Raw genomic sequence first — 22,868 nt, forward strand, 5'->3', positions numbered from 1 at the left:
CCTATCTTATTGTAATTATAAGTAGGCTTAGACTTCTGCTCTTATGTATCCTGATTTGGAGAGAATAAGGAAAATATGGGCATAATATAAGTGATCATTTCTTGGAGTGTATGATAAGGATAAATACCAGAAGGAAGTCATGGTGGGGTCTAGAAGGATTAACAGTGGTCTACTAAGATTATTCCTTGGTAACATGGTGTGAAAATAAAAGCTGGCCAGGCGCGGTGGCTCAAGCCTGTAATCCCAGCACTTTGGGAGGCCGAGATGGGCGGATCACGAGGTCAGGAGATCGAGACCATCGTGGCTAACATGGTGAAACTCCATCTTTACTAAAAATACAAAAAACTAGCCGGGCGACCTGGCGGGCGCCTGTAGTCCCAGCTACTCCGGAGGCTGAGGCAGGAGAATGGCGTGAACCTGGGAGGCGGAGCTTGCAGTGAGCTGAGATCCGGCCACTGCACTCCAGCCTGGGCAGCAGAGCGAGACTCCGTCTCAAAAAAAAAAAAAAAAAAAAAAAGAAAAGAAAAGCTATATTTGGTGTGAAACAGGCAGAAAGAAACTCCTGCAAATTCAGGGATAGTATGTGTGCCATTTGAAGAGAATAGAAGAGCCCAGGGAGAGAAGTTTGGGGACAAAAAAAGAGGCTACTCCTAGGAAAGGTCAGCTGTGTCCCCTTTGGAGAGAAGGAAAGGACTAAAAGTCTGAGACAATTAGAAGGACAGTGGGGTGGGGTTGGGGGAGTAGAAAAAAGTTACACAAAGACTCAACCAAGAGAGAGGAGAGAGAGAAAAAGGGAGAATATTAAAAGTAAAGCTTAGAAAGAAATTTACAAGATAGACTCAGGAAGGCACACTTAGCAAGAGGAGAGAGACAGTTGGGTGAGGAGAGGAAAAGAAGAGACGCTAGGGAGAGCAAGAACAGGAGAGAGAGTGAATAAAGTGGTGGGAGCTGGAACATGTATGGGCAAGAGAGATGGAGAGAAGCTTGCAATTTCTCTTAAGATTGTGGATGTCTGGAGGGCCCCAGAAAAACGTTGGGAGAGATCTAAGGCTGGGATCTCTGCAACTAGATGAAAGACTGTCCAAACAAGAAAAATTTAGAGCTGCATCCACCATCTGCTAGAACTGGGGATCCCTTCAGGGATCCCTTAAAAATCCTCTCTCCAAAGCTGTGAGTGATCTTATTCTCTGGGGAATTTTAGAGACACCCAGATGTTGTATAACTTTAAGGAAATTCCTCTTTAAAATATTGTTGGCTTGCAAGGTGGGGGTACTTAGCTAACTAAAAGGTATGTTTCTCGGGTTCTTGGGGATGTCAAGGGAAGTAAAGTGTGTGAATCTCTCCCTGCAAAATCTGAGACTTTATGCTACCAGGCAATATTTATGTTTCAAAGGAAAATACACGTGTCGATGCTATAGCCCTTGCCCAGAGATTCTGAGAAGCTTATCATTTTTAAAGCTTGAGAATGTTTAGTTGGTTTTCTCTCCCACATAATAGTGTAAGTGGAATTTAGTACAAACCTCTTAAAAAGCAATTTGGCAGTACATATCAGGAACCTTTTAAATTTTCACACTACTTGATATAGAAATCCCACATCTGAGAATTTTCTCTGAGGAAATAACCTTATAGTGCTTTATGCATTTATGCAAAAAGCATTATTTATAATAGCAGAAAATTAGAAGTAACTTAAATACCCAACAATAAGGGCCTGGTTAAGTAAACTCTGACACCTTCTCTTAATGTAATATTTTGCAGATGCTAAAACTGTATTTATAAAGCATTCTTAAGGATATGGGAAAATACAGCAAAACATTAAGTAAAAATTATAGACAAAATATTATCTCAACCATGTTAAAGAGCATTCAAAAAAAGACTGGAAGGAAATATGCCAAAATGTTATTTAAATTGGTGATCTTAAAATAATGGAGTTATGGATTATTGTTATCATTATTTTTTCTTTATGTTTCCCTACGTTTTCCAGATTTTCTGTAAAAGACCTTTAATACTTTTATAATCAGAAAAACAGTTTAATTTTAAAAGTTTAAAAACATCAGGCAAGTAAACATTTACAAACATAAAAGTCATTTTGCTAAAAATAATTTTTTTAGGCTGGGCACGGTGGCTCATGTCTATAATCCCAGCACTTTGGGAGGCGAGACAGATGGATCGCTTGAAGCCAGGCATTTGAGACTAGCCTGGCCAACATGGTGAAACCCTGTCTCTATTAAAAATACAAAAATTAGCCAGGCGTGGTGGTGCATACCTGTAATCCCAGCTACTCAGGAGGCTGAGGTATGGGAATCACTTGAATCTGGGAGATGGAGGTTGCAGTGAGCCAAGATGGTGCCACTGTACTCCAGCCTGGGTGACAGAGCAAGACTCCGTCTCAAAAATAATAATAATTTTTAAAATTTTATATTTTTGCATTGCTATAAGTTAAAAATAATTTTACAAAAGATTTAGGAATAAAAGGCTAATGAAAAGAAAACAAAAAATTGTTAAAAGGAATAAAATGAAATTTAACCTCTGGAAAAACAGGTATTTATGAAAGCTACAGAACAACATGGGAAATGGTTATGATTTAAGGTGAAATGAAAAGAGGCGAAAATAATTATGGTTACAACCATCCAGTTTAGCACCATTAAGCAATCATACCCAGCCCCACAACATGCGGTAGGCACCCAGTAAAAGGAATTTCCCCACACATATCACCATCCCTACTGTATTAGTCTGTTCTAATAAAGACTGTTCTAATAAAGACACTGCTAATAAAGACATACCTGTGACTGAGTAATTTATAAAGGAAGTTTTTCTTAAAAATATATATATATTATTTTAGATGGAGTCTTGCTCTGTCACCAGGCTGGAGTGCAGTGGTGCAATCTTGGCTCACTGCTACCTACGCCTCCCGGGTTCAAGCCATTCCCCTGCCTCAGCTTCCCAAGTAGCTGGGACTACAGGTGCATGCCACCACGCCTGGCTAATTTTTTTACATTTTTTTAGTAGAGATGGGGTTTCACCATGTTGGCCAGGATGGTCTCGATCTCCTGACCTTGTGATCTGCCCGCCTCGGCCTCCCAAAGTGCTGGGATTACAGGGGTGAGGCACCGCGCCCAGCCAGGAAAGAGGTTTAATTGACTCACAGTTCAGCATGGCTGGGGAGGCCTCAGGAAACTTACAAGTCATGGCGGAAGGGTAAGCAAATCCTTCTTTACATGGCAGCAGCAAGGAGAAGTGCCCAGGAAAAGGGGAAAAGCTCCTTATAAAACCATCAGATCTTGTGAGAAATCACTCACTGTCACAAGAACAGCATGAAGGTAACTGCTCCCCATGATTCAATTACCTCCCAATGGGTCCCTCCCATGACACACGGGATTATGGGAACTACAATTTGAGGTGAAATTTGGGTGGGGACATAGAGCCAAACTATAACATCTGCCATGGATAGCTCTCTGTCTTAGTCTGTTTGGCTGCTGCAACAAAATACCTTAGTCTGGGTATTATAAACAACAGAAATGTGTTGCTCACAGTTCTGGAAGCCATAGAGTCCAAGGTCAAGGTGTCAGCGGATTCAGTGTCTGAAGAAGGTTTACTCTCTCCTTCAAAGATGGCACTTTCTTGCTGCACCTTCACATGGTGAAAGGAGCAAGACAGTTTCCTTCCACCTCCTTCTATAAGGACACTAATCCCATTCATAAGGTTGAAACCTTCATGACTTAATCACTTCCCAAAAGACCCCATCTCTTAATACTATCTCATTGGGTATTAGGTTCCAAAATATGAAATTTGGGGGGACACCAACATTCAGCCTATAGCACTCTTTTTTAATTTTAGAGATGGAGTCTTGCTGGAGACTGCAGGCTGGAGTGCCGTGCACAATCACAACTCTCACTGCAGCCTCAAACTCCTAGGTTCAAGGGATCCTCTTGCCTCAGTCTCCTGAGTAGCTGGGACTACAGGCACATGCTACCATGGCTGGTTAGCCTATAACACTAATTTTTAATTTTTGTGGGTACATAGTAGGGGTATATATTTGTGAGTCACCTGAAATATTTCGATACAGGCATGCAATGTGTAATAATCATACAGGGTAAATGGGGTATCTATCACCTCAAGTATTTATCCTTTGTGTTATAAACAATCCAATTTTACTCTTTTAGTTATTTTTAAATGTACAATTGAATTATTTTGACTATAGTCAACTTGTTGTGCTAGCAAATACTAGGTATAAGCCATTCTTTCTATGTTTTTGTATATATTAATTCTCTCCACTTCCCCGGCCCTTTCTATAGCACTCTTGAAGTTTTCCACCTTTGTATCTTTGCTCTTTGCCTCCTTCTTTTTTTTCCCCCCACTTGAGACAGGGTCTCACTTTGTGGTCCAGACTGAAGTGTAGTGGTGCAATAATAGCTCACTGTAATGAACTCCTAGGCTCAAGTGATCCTCCCGCCTCAGCCTCTGGAGTAGCTTAAACACTACACCCGGCTAATTTTTTAAATTTTTATTTAGAGACTGGGTCTCGCTATGCTGCCCAAGCTGGTCTCAAACTCCTAGGCTCAAGCAATCCTCCTGCCTTGGCTTCCCAAAGTGTTGGGATTACAGGCAGAAGCCACTGTGCCTGGCCCGCTTGCTCATTTTGACACATATTTCTGACTTGGTTTTTATTTAAATTTTGTCTTGCTCCTGCCAAAATAAGCTTAGTGACTACTGTTGGTTATGTCTCTCCAGATCTGACCTAGACCATGGTACTCTCCTATCAGCATAGGCCAGTTGCCTCATTTTGAAGAGCTGTTAAAAAGAAAAAAGAGAATGGTAGGAAATCCAGTATACCAAACAGTACTATGGTGGGATTGTGGGTAATTTATGTCATTTTTCTATGGGTTCAAAATTTTGCAGTGTGGTTATTTTATTTATTTATTTTGAGATGAGTCTCACTCTGTTGCCCAGGCTGGAGTGCAGTGGTGCAATCTCCGCTCACTGTAAGCTCTGCCTCCCGGGTTCACACTATTCTCCTGCCTCAGCCTCCTGAGTAACTGGGACCATAGGCGCCCGCCACCACACTGGGCTAACTTTTTAAATTTTTTAGTAGACATGGGGTTTCACTGTGTTAGCCAGGATGGTCTCGATCTCCTGACCTCATGATCCGCCCACCTCGACTTCCCAAAGTGCTGGGATTACAGGTGTGAGCCACCGTGCACGGGCAGTTATGTTATTTTAAATAAAAATATTTGAAGTTTACTGAAGTCACTCATCAAGTGCTTTCATAGGTAACTATTGAATTCCCTTTCATGATTTCCAAGGATTAATATAAAACTGATATTCCTCTAGCCAACAAGATATGGGGTTTGAGATCCTATCTGGGTCAGAGAATCTGTTCTCCATCTTCTTCCCTTCAAAGCCGACTCTGCACTTCCCCCAGTTTACTTTCCAAAAGAGAGATACAAGCACATATTTCCCCTACTTCAAAACTTTGGATGTTCCCCCGAATGTTTGCAGGATCAAGTCCAAAGTCCAAGTGACTTAATATGGCTCCCAAGACCTTTTTTTCCTTTTTTTTTGCAACTGAGTGTTGCTCTGTCACCTAGGCTCTAGTGCAATGGCGTGATCTCAGCTCACTGTACCTCCGCCTCCTGGGTTCAAGTGATTCTCCTGCCTCAGCCTCCTAAGTAGCTGGGATTACAGGCGCTCACCACGACACTCAGCTAATTTTTGTATTTTTAGTAGAGACAGGGTTTCACCATGTTGGCCAGGCTGGTCTTGAACTCCTGACCTCAGGTGATCTGCCCACCTCAGCCTTCCAAAGTGCTGGGATTACAGGTGTGAACCACTGCATAGACACTTTTACAATCTATTGTCATTCCATCTCTCCAACTTTATCTCCCAGTTTTCTGCAAACCATTTTTTTCTTCCTCTCTATATGTGATATCAGATTACTTGCCATTCCTTAAACATTTATTATATGTTTAACATGTATTAACTATTAACATTTTTCACTTTTTTTTTTTAGACGAATTCTCGCTCTGTTGCCCAGGCTGGAGTGCAGTGGTGTGATCTTGGCTCAGCCTCTCAAGTAGCTTAGACTACAGGCCTGCGCCACTACGCCTGGCTAATTTTTGTATTTTTAGTAGAGACGGAGTTTCACCGTGTTGGCCAGGCTGATGTCAAACTCCTGACCTCAAGTGATCCATCTGCCTCAGCCTCTCAAAGTGCTAGGATTACAGGCGTGAGCCACCATGTCTGGCCCATTTTTCACTTTTTTATTGACATAAAACATTTGTACAGTGAGGAGTATAAAATTTAAGTGTATAACTCAATGGATGTCCACATAACTATACACATGTGTGACCATGACTCAGTAAGATCTAGTTAATTTCCAACTCTCTAGAAGGTTCCCATATCTTTTCCTGTTCATATCCATACCTCCACAGAGATAACCACTATTCTGACTTCTATCAACAAATATTAATTTTTCCTGTTCTTGAATTTCAAAAAATGGAAACATATCATATGTATTCATCAAAACACAGTACCTTCTTAAGTTTCCCCTGCCTGAGAATAGGAGTGTTAAGTATTTGTCATGTGTCAATGCTCTCCTATTCTGCATCCATTGTGGACATTACTAATTCACTATTTTTTCTTGTTGTGCCTAGGTTGGGCTTTAGGCTCTTTTTCTATTTTTTTTTTTTTTTTTTTTTGAGACAGAGTCTCGCTCTGTCGCCCAGGCTGGAGTGCAGTGGCGCAATCTCGGCTCACTGCAAGCTCTGCCTCCCGGGTTTACGCCATTCTACTGCCTCAGCCTCCCGAGTAGCTGGGACTACAGGCGCCCGCCATCTCGCCCGGCTAGTTTTTTGTATTTTTTAATAGAGACGGGGTTTCACCGTGTAGGCCAGGATGGTCTCGATCTCCTGACCTCGTGATCCACCCGTCTCGGCCTCCCAAAGTGCTGGGATTACAGGCTTGAGCCACCGCGCCCGGCCTAGGCTCTTTTTCTAAACTGCACACCAGGAGCCACTACTGGCTGTTGAGAATTGAAACAACTAGTTGGTACTAGTGAAATCTTCCTGGAGAATGACCTCTTCTACATGAAAACCTTCATCTCCACTACCCACAACACATTTAATAAATTATTTGTCTTAACTGATTCTATCACTAATCTCTCTCTAATCTGCCCCTTTTTCCACTCCTACTGGTTTTTTTTTTGGTTTGTTTGTTTTGAGCACAGTGGCGTGACCTCGGCTCACTGCAACTTCTGCCTCCTGAGTTCAAGCGATTCTTGTGCCACAGCCACCAGAGTAGCTGGGATTACAGGTGCACACACCATGACTGGCTAATTTGGTATTTTTAGTGGAGATGGGGTTTCACCATGTTGGCCAGGCTGGTCCCCAACTCCTGAGCTCAAGTGATCCACCCACCTCGGCCTCCCAAAGTGTTGGGATTACAGGCATGAGCCACCGTGCTGGCCTACTGCTTCTATTTATATAATCTCTCACCTGATTTTCTGCAATAATCCCTTACTGTTTCTCCCGCTCTCAGTTTGGCTCTTCTATTCTTTTCCACACACTGCTGTTTCTTCTCCAGAAGAAAACAGCATATTTTAAATATTCAAATATAACTACATCATTATCCTTGAAGGACTACCTTTCCAGTTAAGCATAACTGTATTACTGGCCTCATGATCTTGCCCTGCTCATCTCCTCAGTACCAGTTCCCATACCTTGCCCCCCCACCCCCAGATGCCAACTATCTGCAGGTTCCTGAATTGTGCCTTTCCCCTTTTCTCTTCTGCGTCTTGAATGCTGTTTCCTCTACCTGGCTAAGTCCACTCACCCTTCAAGACTCAAATGTCTTTTACTATCTTTTTTTTGGAGACAGGGTCTCACTCTGTCACCCAGGCTGGAGTGCAGTGGTACCATCTTGGCTCACTGCAACCTCTCCATCCTGGGCTCAGACGATCCTCCCACCTCAGCCTCCTGAGTAGCTGGGACCACAGGCACATGCCACTATGTGCCTGTCTAATTTTTTGTATTTTTAGTAGAGATAGGGTTTCGCCATGTTGCCCAGGCTGGTCTTGAACTCCTGGACTCCAGTGATCTGCCCTGGCCTTGGCCTTCCAAAGTGCTAGGATTACAGGTATGAGCCATCGCACCAGGCCCCAAATTTTTCTCTCTTTTTTTTGAGACGGAGTCTTGCTCTGTCGCCTGGGCTGGAGTGCAGTGGCCGGATCTCAGCTCACTGCAAGCTCTGCCTCCTGGGTTTACGCCATTCTCCTGCCTCAGCCTCCCGAGTAGCTGGGACTACAGGCGCCCACCACCTCGCCCGGCTAGCTTTTTGTATTTTTTAGTAGAGACGGGGTTTCACCGTGTTAGCCAGGATGGTCTCGAACTCCTGACCTCGTGATCCGCCCGTCTCGGCCTCCCGAAGTGCTGGGATTACAGGCTTGAGCCACCGCGCCCGCAGGCCCCAAATTTTTGTTGGTCATTCTTTCACTACTAAAGTTATTCTCTCCCCCGCAAAATCAATGATCTCTTATTTGTGTACTCATAATACTTTAAACATATCCTTATTGTGGCAATTATATTATCTGTTTACACTTCTGAGAGATCCTTGAAGGGATAGAACTTTATAGCTCCATAACTCATCAGACTGCATAACAATTTCCTCTCATTTAAAAAATTGTGATAAGGGCCAGGTGCAGTGGCTCATGCCTGTAATCCCAGCACTTTGGGAGGCTGAGGCCAGAGGGTTGCTTGAGCCCAGAAGTTCAAGACCAACCTGGACAACATAGTGAGACCTTGTCACCTATCCAAAAAATTAAAAAATTCAGGTGAGAGGATGGCTGGAGGCTGGGAGATCAAGGCTACAATGAGCTGTGGTTGTGCCTCTGTCTGGATGACAGACCAATACCCTGCCTCAAAAAAAACTGGTAGAAATACACATAATATACAGTTTACTATGTTGGCCGGGTGCAGTGGCTCACGCGTGTAATCCCAGCACTTTGAGAGGCTGAGGCGGCAGATCACCTGAGGTCAGGAGTTCAAGACCAGCCTGGCCAACATGGTGAAACCCCATCTCTGCTAAAAATACAAAACTAGCTGGATGTGGTGGCACATGCCTGTAATCCCAGCTACTCAGGCAGGAGAATTGCTTGAACCCAGGAGGCGGAGGTTGCAGTGAGCCGAGATCGCACCATTGCACTCCAGCCTAGGCAACAAGAGTGTAACTCTGTCTCAAAAAAAAAAAAAATTTACGTTAATCATTTTAAAGTGTACAGTTCAGTGATGTCAACTATATCCATATTGTGGTGCAACCATCACCATCATCTATCTCCAGGATTTTTTTTAATGATTTTTTTTAGAGGCAGGGTCTTGCTCTGTCATACAGGCTGGAGGACAGTGGCACAATCAGAGCTTACTGCAGCCTCAACTCCTGGGCTCAAGGGATTCCTGTGCCTCAGCCTCCCAAGTAGCTGGGACTACAGGTGCATGCCAGCGTGACTTATTTTTAAAAATTTTTTGTAAAGATGGGGTCTTACTATGTTGCCCAGGCTAGTCTTGAACTCCTGGCCTCAAGAGACTCACTTGTGTCAGCCTCCTAAAGTGCTGGGATTATAGGCATGAGCCACTGCACCCAGCCCACTTTCTTCATTTGATAAAACTGAAACTCTATGCCAATTAAATGATAACTCCTTAGTCTCCCCTCCCCACAGTCTCTGGCAACTACCATCCTACTTTCTGTGTCTATGATTTGGACTGCTATAATCACCTAATAAAAGTGGAATCATACAGTATATATATTTTTGTGATTGGCTTATTTCACTTACCATAACATCCCCAATGTTCATCCACGTTGGCATCCATGTGGCATATTGCAGAATTTCCTTCCTTTTTAAGGCTGAATATGTGGATATACCACATTTTGTTTATCCATTCATACACCAGTGGACACTTGGGATTGTTTCCACATTTTAGCTACTGTGAATAATTCTCCTATGAACACGGATGTACACATATCTCTTTAAGACCATGCTTTCAATTATTTTGGGTATATACCCAGAAGTGAAATTGCTGGATTGCATGGTAAGTCTTTTTTTTTTTTTTTTTTTTTTAAGACAGAGTCTCACTCTTTCGCCCAGGCTGGAGTGCAGTGGCGCAATCTGGGCTCACTGCAACCTCTACCTCCCAGGTTCAAGTGATTCTCATGTGCCAGCCTCCCAAGTAGCTGGGACTACAGTCACATGCCACCACACCTGGCTAATTTTTGTATTATTAATAGAGACAGGGTTTCACCATGTTCGCCAGGCTGGTCTCAAACTCTTGACCTTGAGCGATCTGCCTGCCTGCCTTGTCCTCCCAAAATTCTGGGATTACAGGTGTGAGCCACCACACCCAGCTGGTAATTCTATTTTTAATGTTTGGAGGAACCACTATACTGTTTTCCACAGTGACTGTATCATTTTACATTTCCACCATGAGTGTACAAAGTTTCCAATTTCTCCACATTCATACCAACTCTTGTTATTTTCTGTGTTTTGGTAGAGACGGGGGTCTCCCTATCTTGCCCAGGCTGGTCTTTAACTTTTTGTTTTAATAGCCATCCTAATGGGTGTGAAGTGGGATCTCATTGCAATTTTGACTTACATTTCCTTTATGATTAGTGATGATATATCTTCTTTGGAGAAATCTCTGTTCAAGTTATTTACACATTTTTCAATTGAGTTTTTTTGGTTGCTGAGTTATAAATACTTTCTCCCATCCCGTGGGTTGCCTTTTTACTCTGTTGATCATATCTTTGTTTTTTCTTTTCTTCTTTTCTTTCTCTCCCTTCCTCACTTCTTTTCTAGATAAGTCTTGCTGTGTTGCCTAGTCTGATTCCTGGACTCAAGCCATACTCTCACCTCAGCCTCTTGAGTAGCGGTGACTACAGGTGCACGCCAGTGCCCCCAGTTCTGATAGTGTCTTTTGACAAACAAATGTTTTACATTTTCATACAGTCCAATTTGTTTTGCTTTTGTTGCCTGTGCCTTTGGTGTCATATCCATGAAATCATTGGCAAGTCCAATGTTGTGAAGCTCTTGCCCTATGTTTTATTCTAAGAGTTTTATAGTTTTAGGTCTTGTGATCCGTTTGAGTTAATTTCTGTGTATCATGTAAGGTCAGGGCCCAAGCTCATTCTTTTGCATTCGGGTATTCCATTCTCCCAGCACCATTTACTGAAAAGACTGTCTCTTATCCATTGAATGGCCTTGGCATCCTTGTTGAAAATCATTTGACCATATATGTGGAGATTTATTTCCAGAGAGAGGGCATTACATTTTGTAGGGCACAAAGGTGCGTCAGAGTGCAGACTGTTCTAATACATTAGAATTGGTCAGAGGGAGATTGTTTAGAATCGAGTTGGATCTCATTTTTGTTTCAGAGAAAAAGGAGAGAGATTTGACTTTAAGGGAGGTAAATTAGCTGCCTTAAAGAAAGTTCATGTCAGAATTATAGATTTTTAGAGCCAGGTGTGGTGGCTTATGCCTGTAATCTCAGCACTGTGGGAGGCTGTGGCTGAAGGATCACTTGAACCCAGGGGTTTGAGACCAGTCTGGGCAACATGGTGAGACCGCTCCACAACAAAAAATAAAAAATTAGCCAGGCATGGTGGTGTGTGCCTGTAGCCCCAGCCACTCAGGAGGCTGAGGTGGGAGGATGGCTTAAGCCCAGGAGGTGAAGAGTGTAATATACTGTGATCATCCCACTGCACTCCAGCTTGGGTGACAGAGTGAGACCTTGTCTCAAAAAAAATAAAAAAGAATTGGCCAGGTGAAGTGGCTCACACCTGTAATCCCAGCACTTTGGGAGGCTGAGGCGGGCAGATCACCTAAGGTCAAGAGTTTGAGACCAGCCTGGCCAACATGGTGAAACCCTGTCTCTACTAAAAATACAAAAATTAGCTGGGCATGGTGGTGTGCACCTGTAGTCCCAGCTACTCAGGAGACTGAGGCAGAAGAACCGCTTGAACCTGGGAGGCAGAGGCTGCAGTGAGCCGAGATCGTGCCACTGCACTCCAGCCTGGGCAACAGAGCAAGATTCTGTCTCAAAAGAATAAAATAAAATAAAATAAAGAATTATGAACTTTTAGACTCCTTTCCCGCCCTATTTCATCTGGTTCACACCCTTTTCTTTCTTTCTACATTTAAGAGTCAGGGTCTCACTCTGTTACCCACCCTGGAGTGCAGAGGCACATTCGTAAGTCACTGAAGCCTCGGCCCCCTGGGCTCAAGTGATTCTCCCAACTCAGTCTCTCAAGTAGCTAGAACTACAGACATGAACCACCATTTCTGGTTAAATTTTTAATTAACTTATTTTTTGAGACAGAGTCTCCCTCTGTCATCCAGGCTGCAGGGCCCTCTGCCTCCCGGGTTCAATTGATTCTCCTGCCTCAGCCTCCCGAGTAACCGGGACTACAGCATTGTGCTATGCCCAGCTAACTTCTGTATTTTTTAGTCGAGATGGAATTTCACCATGTTTGCCAGGCTGGTCTCGAACTCCTGATTGCCAAGTGATCCAATTGCTTTGGCCTCCCAAAGTGCTGTGATTACAGGTGTGAGCCACAGTGCCCAGCCAAATTTTATTTTTTTTAAGATGGGTCTCGCCATGTTGTCCAGGCTGGTCTCAAGCTCCTGGCCTTGATCCTCTTGCCTCAGCCTCCCAAATTGCTGAGATTACAGGTGTGAGCGATCATGCCTAGCTCCCTTGTTTTTATGTATAAAGAAGGCTGATATTACTCCTGAGGCCAGGATTACCAACAAATATGTATCACAGAAGGAAAAGTTCAGCTCTGTTGAGGAAGTACTTCTATTTCCTAGAATAGGCAGATTTGGTAAGGAATGAGCTCTCTATAGCTACGAATGTACAAACAGAAGTCAGATGAACACCCGCTCTATAAGGCAAGTCTGAACATCTCTCTTCTTGTTTACAGATGTTCCGTGATTGCCCATTAACTTCAGAATAAAACCTTGCATTTTAAAAAATGATGTGGTTAGTCTAACTTTATAGCATCATCTTCTGCCACGTATATATGTTCTTGATATCTCTAACTTTATGAAGGCTAATGTCCTTTTAAATTCTAAAGTCTTACTCACAAAAATGCCACCTTAAGAAAAACTGACTGTTTCTAATGTTTCAATGAAGTAAGCTACAGGGTGTGGCTGTAGTTTAAAATTCCACACATAGAATCCTCAGGACAGATGAAATGGAATCAACAGGTAGCAAGTACACACATGTGCTAGTGTGAGTCTAAGGGCACATGAAATCCAAATGGGGCAGATGAGAAGAAACTAAATTTTAAGAAGAAAGGGAATTCATTTTTGTGAAACATTTACTATGAAATAGGCATTTTTACACATTTTTATCTTACTGACTTTTAAGAATGCAAACAAAGAGAAGTAAATCCTTTACACTATCTTGAGGTGAGCACACACCTTAAGAGCTTTGGTATTGTCATGATCTTTGCAAGAATCACAAAAATTTTAAACACTGACCATATCTTATGCTTTACAGACAACTTAGAGTGTTAACAAGCAATTTCTGAGTGCTTTCTCTATGTGTCAGGATTACGCTGGGTGCTGAAAATACTAAGGTAAAGGAGACTTTTGGTTAGGACCACATCACGGGGGTGATGCACTGTTTTTCACTAGAGATCATTATGACCCAGGGTCTATAGTCTCTCTCTTTGGAGAAATCGAATACACAGGAAAAAAAAAATTGGGGCTCAGAGGAACAGCTTAGCAGGTCTGATTGTATTTCTCTCTTGTTTACAAGTGATCAGTGATTCCCCAATAACTACAATATAAAGCCTGCTTTTTTTCTAATGGCATACAGGGCCCTTTATGATCAAACAGCAGAACTTGGTTTGAACAGACTTAGGCACCTTTCTTTTTTTTTTGAAATGGAGTCCTGCTCTGTCACCCAGACTGGAGTGCAGATGCATGATCTCAGCTCACTGCAACCTCTGCCTCCCGGGTTCAAGCGATTCTCCTGCCTCAACCTCCCGAGTGAGTAGCTGGGATTACAGGCACCCACCACCATGCCTGGCTAATTTTTGTATTTTTAGTAGAGACGGGGTTTCAACATGTTGGCCAGGCTGGTCTTGAACTCCTGACCTCAAGTGATCTGCCCTCCTCGGCCTCCCAAAGTGCCGGAACTAGGCACCTTTCTTCTTATAATTTTACTTACCAAGTCACCTTTTCATTCAATATGATTAGTTTTTTACTAAGTTTTCTTATTCACCTAGGAAAACAGAATATCAATATTGATCCACTGAGTAATTATATTCCTCATGAGATATAATGAAATAAGATTTCTGCTGCAAGTTATTTTCACCCAGGTTTAGATGAAACTAAGTTTTCAGAACTTCCAGACTGGAGGCTTAACCACAATCATGAGATTTCCCTTCAAAGTATAAGTCCTGGGCCGGGCGCGGTGGCTCAAGCCTGTAATCCCAGCACTTTGGGAGGCCGAGACGGGTGGATCACGAGGTCAGGAGATCGAGACCATCCTGGCTAACACGGTGAAACCCCGTCTCTACTAACAAAAATCCAAAAATCTAGCTGGGCGAGGTGGTGGGCGCCTGTAGTCCCAGCTACTCCGGAGGCTGAGGCAGGAGAATGGCGTAAACCCGGGAGGCGGTGAGCTGAAATCCGGCCACTGCACTCCAGCCTGGGCGACAGAGCGAGACTCCGTCTCAAAAAAAAAAAAAAAAAAAAAAAAAGTATAAGTCCTCACAGTATTTTTACATAGAGATCATTTACCAATTTATATCTCAGAAACCTGTGGTTCAATAGAAGAATACAGGGCTGGTATTCTAGTCCAGCCTGTGACTTACTGTATGACCATGGGCATGAATTACACCTTATACTCTATAAATTTCCTTATTCTTTGTGTCAGAACCATACTTGCTCTAGCTGTGATGATCAACAAAATTATAGTTGCCCAAATTTTCAACTTGTCAATTATGTAGGCATCGTGAGGAATACCTTGTAAGTATCTGTGCTCAAGTGTACAATCTATTGGGGTCACAGAATTCAGAGAATGGAGGGATCACATTCAGTGGAGTGCAGAGGTGGGGTGGTAATCAAGAAGATTTAATAAAGAAGGTAGAGGTTGAGCTGGGTCTTGGCGAATAAGCAAGATAGTAGAAGAGAGTTATCTGGAGGGGATAAGGGCAGAGAGGCACTGAAATTTTCAGTCTGGCCCCAGCTTTTGCAGACTCATTATCTTCTGTACACTCCAGACTCAATGCTGTCCTCTGAATCGACATGTGTCTGGCACACAGCAAGCAAATCTTCAAGGTCCAGCTTCTAGTTCTTCCACTGAAGTCTCAGCGAAGTGGAATGTATCACACTCCCCTCTGGATTTGCCCAGCCCTTTGTTAATAAGACCTGTTGCTTTTATTGTAGCTCACCTGCTTGCTCAACGGTGAACTTTTTGGAGACAGGAATCAATGATTTGTCTGTTTCCCTAGGCACCTAACAACGCTTTGCTCTTAAGTAATCAGGAAATATTTACTCAATTGAACTTGTTCTAAGGACACTGATATCACTGAATTGAAGGGCATGTCGGTATCTTCTTAGTGTCTCTATAGACTTTAGGCTTTCAGCCTGGTGAAGTAGGGATTTTTTTCTTTGTTTCTAGGCTAGTCAAGCGAAGCAGGGATACAGATTAAGAATTTGCAGATGAGGAAACTCAGAGGGTACATTTGCTGAAAGGCATCTTGTTGATAAACGCCAAAACCAGTAGGCCTCTTTTTACTTGAAATCCAGTCCTTTTTCCATTATACCTGGGTCTTGTACCCCGATCTGGATCAGCCAGATCGGGGTAAAATGCACTAACTCTGAATCCTAGTTTTTTCATCCGTAAATGGGAGCAACAGTACGTATCTCACAGGGCTATCGTGAAGTGGAGCGTCCCTCTGTAACCTCTAACCAGTTCCAGCCTGAGTCACATTATAAGAAAATTTATAAGGCACTATTTTGTAAAAATACTTAAGATTTAACATCTTCCCTTCACCCCTACGTCCACTCGTCATACCTTTTTTCTGCCTAGCATGTGTCAAACTCAAAGGACTGGGCACCGAGCACAGAGGTTGTGTGCTTTGTCCAGCTTTGCGGTCAGAGGTTGGCTAAATAATCTCTGAGGCTGGGGTCTTAAAAAAAAACAACAACAACAAAAAAACAAAACTAACAAAGCCTTAAGTTCGTTCTGCCCGTGACTTTAACTAATTATGTAGAGGAATGTAATACGTTAAAAGCAAGGGGAGGAGGGGACCCATTGATGGTAGTTGGTTTTATGCCCGCCTGCAGCTAAAGAAATGATTTCTAAAACCTCTTTTGGGGGTGGGAGAGGGACTACTCCCGAGATTTCTCTTTTGAGAAATTCCTGAACTGACTGCCTTTTAAAAGGAAAAAAGGTCCAGCTGTGGCGGGCTGGAGGCCGTGGTGAGTGGGTGGGGGTCGACCCCGGCGGCTTCCTCTGTCCCGCTCCCTGCCGCTGCTCCGAAGCCCGCTCGGGCTTCCGAGGGTCCACCGAGGCTCGGGCCGGGCCCAGTTCGAGTGCCAGGCCAGAGGGTACCCATTCCAGGCCGGCCTTCCTCCCCGGGGGGACAGCCTTGGGAGCGAGGCGCCGAGGCGGCTCTCGGGCTCCACTTTCACCTCGGGGGCCTCGGCAGAGACCAGGAACCAGACTGGGGCTGCACTGGGGCGCCCGCCACCCCCACCCTCTCCGGCAAGCGGGCGAATCAGCGCGGCTCCCCCGCGGCGCCCAGGCGGGCTGCCGGACCTCGCGACCTCCGCTCGGGGGCCCCGCCCCTGCCCGCGAGCCCCGGTGGCTCCCTCCTCCCCTCCGCCAGCGGCCCGCCCCCTCCTCGCGAGCTAACGAGTATCTCGCGCGCGCTCCCTTCCCTCCGCGTGGGTGTGAGTGCGCGATCCTCCTACCTCGGCCTTCTCCCCATTGTTTCTTCGCGGCCACCACGAGCCCCCTCCCCCCAGTGCTGTTTCCCCCCTCCCCCGCCCCCGTGTAAACGGTGCCTGGGGGGGCCCCCCGAACGAAGGGAGGGGGCACTCCTGAACCCTTTCCTCTGCGCGTAGCTCCTCCTCTGCCGGGCCGGGACCCCATTCCAGGCTCTGTCCTCTCCCCTCCCCCTCTCCCCCGGCTACCCGTCTCCCTCGCCCCCTCCCCTCAGCGGGTCCTCCTCTTTCTCTCCCTCTCCCTCTCCCTCCTCCTCCCCCTCCCCATCCCTTCCCCCCCACAATGCAGTTCGCGGCGCGGCGGACATGGCGGTGGAGTCCTGAGCTCTTCGTGTCCCGGCCTCCAGCGGTGGCAGCGGCGACGGCGGCGGCAGCAGGAGGCGGAGGGAGAGCGGGAGCCACTGAGATGAGGAGGCGTCGCGCGCGCCTGTAGCTCGCGGGCCTCGCAGGTACGAGGTTCCGGCCGCGGGGCAGCGCCGGCTGCCGAGGGGGTGTGCTCGGGAAGGCCGGGCGGCCCCCGGTTCGCCCTCCCAGGTGCCGCGCTTCGCAGGTGTCGGGGGCCTGGCCTGAGAGTGTCTCAGCTGTCCCCTTGGGGCCTGACACTTTTTTCTTTGCTGGAACGGGCTTCGGGTGTCCCAGGGGAAGACTGAGATAAGGGAGGTAGGGACGGCGGCCTGGGCGGCCTGAGGAGAGCATTGGGGCGCTTTGGGGACGAACTCCACACTGTGGCTGGGGCTCCGGGTCCCGGACCGAAACCTGTTGTAGACCAGCGGGGCGGATTTTGAGTTAACGGAATTGGTTTGAACATTTCTCTTGGGTCCAGTTACGATTCCCTGTCATATGTACCTTTTTCTTTCACCCTTGCTTAGACATAGGGGACTACATAATGTATATAAATGTATACATGCAAATAATACATACTGAATGTTTCCCCGGGCTCGTCCTTGTGGGGAGAAGGCAGAGGTGTCTGTGTGGATTTCGTTTCTTGCTCGCCCGCCTTCTCTCTCCCCCGCCCCCCAGTCGAAAGGTGGTAATGCGCGGTTTTGACGTGGGTAACTGAGATTCGTATTTGTAAACAGACAGCGCTCTCCTAGTGTGTTGCACGCCTCTGCAAAGTGTTTCAGACTCCTGTTGGTATCTGGATTGCGAAAGAATGAGATGTTTAGACCTGAAGGAAGCACATCAGCGGGATTTCTAGTCGTACTTGAATGGGATAAATTACTGTTGTATTAACGACGTTGATTACACATTTTCTTTTCAGAAGATTACCAAGTCTTAGATGAATTTTGCATGAGATCTTAGATTCCGTTTATCTGCTTCTTCATTTTGATAAAAGTAGTTCCTTACACATTTGACCTGCCCTATCGTGATCTTAATTTGTGTCCAGAAATGCAATTGGAATTGTGTATTGTTGGCATGCATTTAGTAATTAGCTCGAGTGAATCAGATTAGCTTTTATTTCCAAAGGATTTTTTTCCCTCTAGTCTTATAGCAGCGAAATGTTTGTAGCACTTGATGAAACAGAACATATCCTGTTTCTGTTTTTAAAGTAATGAGAACTGTTAGCTAATAAAATTGGATAATCCCAGCCGGATATGATAATTTAGAGAGAATGCCACACAGAGGTGTTGAATTGTGGGGTAGTTTAAAAAGCAAAGCCGACTTTGTGTGTGTGTACGTGTGTGTGTGTGTCTGCGCGCTGAAATTTTCTTTAGGCTCAGAACTCATGTCACTACACTGCATCGTAGTACTGATTAGTCACAACTTGTAAAATTATGAAATATTGATTCGCTTAAAAAGCTGTGCTTAAGATAACTCTTTAGTGTCTAGTGTGCTATGTTGCTTTTATAAACAAATTTTTAAAGAGTGCTTCTTAGAAACCATATACTTTGGGGAGGATAAGAATTTTAAGTCGTTTTATGCTTTAAAAATATTTATATTTAATATAAACAAAAGAAACTTTTAAAACTCTTAGATAAATTTTCCTGCTGCTTGCAGTTTTTCACTTGGCTAGTGTGGAAAATGAAAAATGAAGTTTTCTTAAAATAATTCAGAAATGGAAGTGAAAGTTAATGACATTTGATGTTTTAAATCCAGCAAACATTTAAATACAGTAAGGAAATTTAAAGTATTTTCATTGTCATAGGCCAAGTTGTTAGTAGTACCGATAAATTAACAAGATATTGTACATATAAGTTTAGTTGAATTTTATAAATCCTAAGTGACACCTAAAATTACATTTATTTTTAGTTGCTGGAGCTAGAACAGTACAGTGTCTACATTTTAATTTTAGATTTTTTAGAATCAAAATATATAATTATAAATTTCTCTGATTAACAAAGAGCTGTTTAAAGATAGTTTTTATTATTCTCAGCAGATTCATTTTAGAGTAATTAGAATTTTTTTTACCTCAAAGTTAACCTTGACATACAAAATAAGTACCATTAATTATGTTATATTCTCTGCAGAATGTCAAATCAGGATCTGTTGGTCAAGAAAGGTGTTTGAATTTATTTACTGTAGAAGGTTTCTAGTTTCAGAGAAACAAAATAACCAACACTTAACCTGTAGGGCCTGGCCAGGTGGCTCACGCCTGTAATATCAGCACTTTGGGTAGTGGAGGCTAGAGGATTGCTTGAGTGTAGGAGTTTGGTATCAGCCTGGGCAACATAGTGAGACTTTGTCACTACCAAAATATAAAACAAATTAGCTGGGCGTGGTCATGGTGCATGTCTGTAGTCCCAGAAGCTGAGGTGGGAGGATTGCCTGAGCCTGAGAGTTCAAGGTTGCAGTGAGGCACAGTTGTGCCACTGTACTCCAGCCTGGGTGACAGAGTAAGACCCTGCCTTTTTTTCAAAAAAAAAAAAAAAAGAAAAAAAAAAAAGGCAGTACTTACCTGTTAATGTTGATGCCAGAACGTTTTGTTCGACAAAAGAGAACTCAATGAGATGTGTTCCTTTTTCAAATAAATTACAGATACTTGAATTGGTTAAAAAATATTACATTCAGTTAAAGCCACTGCTGCAGGATAGAAATATGTTCTAAAAAAGAACAATTCTAGAAAGACCTAAAAAAGACAAAGGAAAGGGATACCATAGTTTAAAACAGGATAGGTAGACTTTTTCTTAGTAATCTTAGAGCAATTAGAGTTGTTTACATGGTACTAACTGAATTGTTTTAATTCTAGAATCCTAAATCATTACATAATTTGGGGAAATGTTTAAAAACCAGCATTTCTGCAGAGTATTTATTTCCTTTTTAAAATCTTTTATTATGTACAGACTGTATTCAAATAAACCACACACTCTGAAAAAGCAGGTTCTGACTTTTCTTCCAGAGTATTTCTTACAGACCCAAAGAGAGGAAAGGGTATATAAATGCAAAGATTAATGTTAGGATTTTTTTTCCCCTTAAGTGAGAGATTTGTGTGGTGTCTTATGTTCAAATTATTTTTATGTCAAATCATCTCATTGGATATCTATAATTATGAGTTGAAGAGGGAGAGAGAAGGGAACCAAAATTTTTTAGATTGCCTATTTTGTCCCAGGCACTGTGCCAGACACTGTTTATGCATTTTTTTTTTTTTTCACTTGTTTGGTGTAACAACCCTTTGAAACCTGTTTATAGGCAAGGAATCTTTGACTCACACAGGGTAGTGATTTGCTGAAGATCATAGAATTAGATTTCAAAGCAGATCTCTCTTCCTAATGTAATGTATATGTGATGTTGCTTTTCAGGTGTATTATTTTCTCAATTATTTAGAATCGGAAACTGCCTAACGTTGCTCTTTTGTTCATTCATTTAAACATTCATTTCATCAAACATTTGCATTTGTCTCAGTCTACATATAATACAGTAAATTATAACACACTAGATTGTGGGAGTTGAGAGGGAAGAAACTGGCTCTTGAAGGGTGAGTAGGAGTTTGCTAGGTGGAGAGGAGGATGGATTGGAGGTTGGAGATCATTCCAGACCTAGGGAATAACATGCAAAGATGATAAATTGTAATAAGCCTTGGGGAGTGAGGGAGAGTGAGAAATTCAGTGTGGTAGGAATTGATATGGATAGAATGGTGAGATAAATGATAGGAAGTAGCGAATTGTGAGGGACCATTTATGTTATATTAAGGTGTTTGAATTTTTATCTTGTGAGATCACCAAGTGAGATAGTGGTTGAGCTGTGATTAGACCTATGTTTTCTGACTCCTAGTTTTGTATTTCTTTTCTCCTTGGCTTTCTTGCTAACAGAGTTTACCTGTTTTTAGTGGATAGGCAGGCCTTCTTTTCCATACCACTCTTCTCTCCTCTCCCTGTGTTCTAGACTTTTATCTTGAGGATTCTGTGATACAAATCTTACTGTCCAAGAACTTTTAATTTTTTAGAAAATTCTTTTGAGATGAAAACACCTCTCGGGGAAATCACCTTGTTATACTACTTAGGAAGTTTTTTCACTTGTTGGCTTGGATTAGTTGACTGTTTTTTAGTTTAGCACTAGAAAATAGTAGCTTAAGGCATTGAAGAGCATGAGCTGGAAGGAGGGAGAAGCTATTCATGCAAGTTTGATGTTCACCACTATAGATGGGCAAAGTCCTAATCTTTACATAAGGTATCTTATACTTTCAAAAAGAAATAGGTATGTTTGTTAATCACACAACAATCTGATTGCTTTAAGTGGGTATTTGATTTACCATGATAATAACTTATTGCATAGTTACTACAAGCTAATTTCTTTCTCAAAATCTTTAAGGTATTAACTTAGTCCTCAAAACAACCTTTTTTACAGTATTCTCATTTACAGATGGGGAAAGTCCATGTAGAAGGGTTGAATACCTTGGACAATATCTCATAGCTGGTTTGCTGCAGTCAGGATTTGAGCTCAAAGTGTCTGAGTCTAGAGTCACAGCTCTTTGCCACTATACTGTGTTGTACCTTTAAGCTTAGGGTGTCAAAGTTTTGTGTTCAGAGAGTGTTAAATTCTATAGTCACATAGGTTGTCAAAAATATTTTGTAAGTATGCAAAGTATGAATTATGAAGAATAACTAAACCTGATTGCATTTTGTCAGTGTGTAGTTTAATAATATAATTATTAAATTAAATATGTAACACCACTGTAGTTTAGATAATTTAATTGACCAATCATTAAGTGCTAGTCATGTGCTGAGTATTAGTTTAGGCCAGTGGTATTCAAACTATGTTTGGGGACTTTTTGGAGAGGGGTGTCTCTGAGTCAAACTGTTTTCATGGTAATATTAAGACACAATTTGACTTTTCCCTTATTCTCTGGTCTGGAGTGACATGTGAAGACTTTATTGCTTTGATGGCTAATGTAATGTGTAATAGTGTATTATTTTTTTCCCTTTTTTCTTGAAGATATAATTTACAGTACCATAAAATTCACACTTTTAAGAGATACAATTCAGTGGCTTTTAGTGTATTTATAAGGTTGTGTAACCATCACTATTTAATTTTGGAATATTTTTATCTAATAATGAAACCCAGTTCCCATTAATCACTCCCCATTCCTTCCTCCTTCAAGCCTTTGGCAACCACTAAGCTACGTCTCTAGAAATTATGGACATTACACATACAAGGAATTAATACAGTATGTGGCTTTTTGTGCCTGGCTTCTTTCACTGAACTTAATGTTTTCAAGGTTGGCCATAGTGTAGCATGTATTAGCTTTTTTCTGGCTGAATAGTATTACCTTCTATGGAGATACCACGTTTTGTTTAACCATTCATCATTTGATGGACATTTGGGTTATTTCCACTTTTTACCTATAAGGAATAGTGCTGCTGTGAACATTGTTAAGAGTTTCTGTGTGGATATACGTTTTCATTTCTCTTGTAATTGCTGGGTG

At 42.9% G+C, this 22,868-nt stretch overlaps 1 protein-coding gene across 10 annotated transcripts in view; it reads left to right on the plus strand.

The window, feature by feature from the left end:
* The first annotated feature begins 16,899 nt into the window (after nucleotides 1-16,899).
* TUT4 (terminal uridylyl transferase 4) overlaps nucleotides 16,900-22,868 on the plus strand; it is a 133,781-nt gene continuing 127,812 nt past the window's right edge. For 9 of the 10 annotated variants that reach the window (XM_023188532.2, XM_023188499.1, XM_023188544.1 and 6 more), the window contains exons 1-2: nucleotides 16,900-16,954; nucleotides 17,298-17,457. The gene's annotated coding sequence lies outside the window, so the exon portion shown is untranslated. Of the gene's footprint in view, nucleotides 16,955-16,994; nucleotides 17,458-22,868 lie in introns of those variants that run through there. The other variant, XM_023188507.1, reaches the window with a different exon arrangement.

The sequence above is a fragment of the Piliocolobus tephrosceles genome, chromosome 1, assembly GCF_002776525.5.
Source record: "Piliocolobus tephrosceles isolate RC106 chromosome 1, ASM277652v3, whole genome shotgun sequence".
In the NCBI taxonomy this organism is placed as follows: Eukaryota; Metazoa; Chordata; class Mammalia; order Primates; family Cercopithecidae; genus Piliocolobus; species Piliocolobus tephrosceles.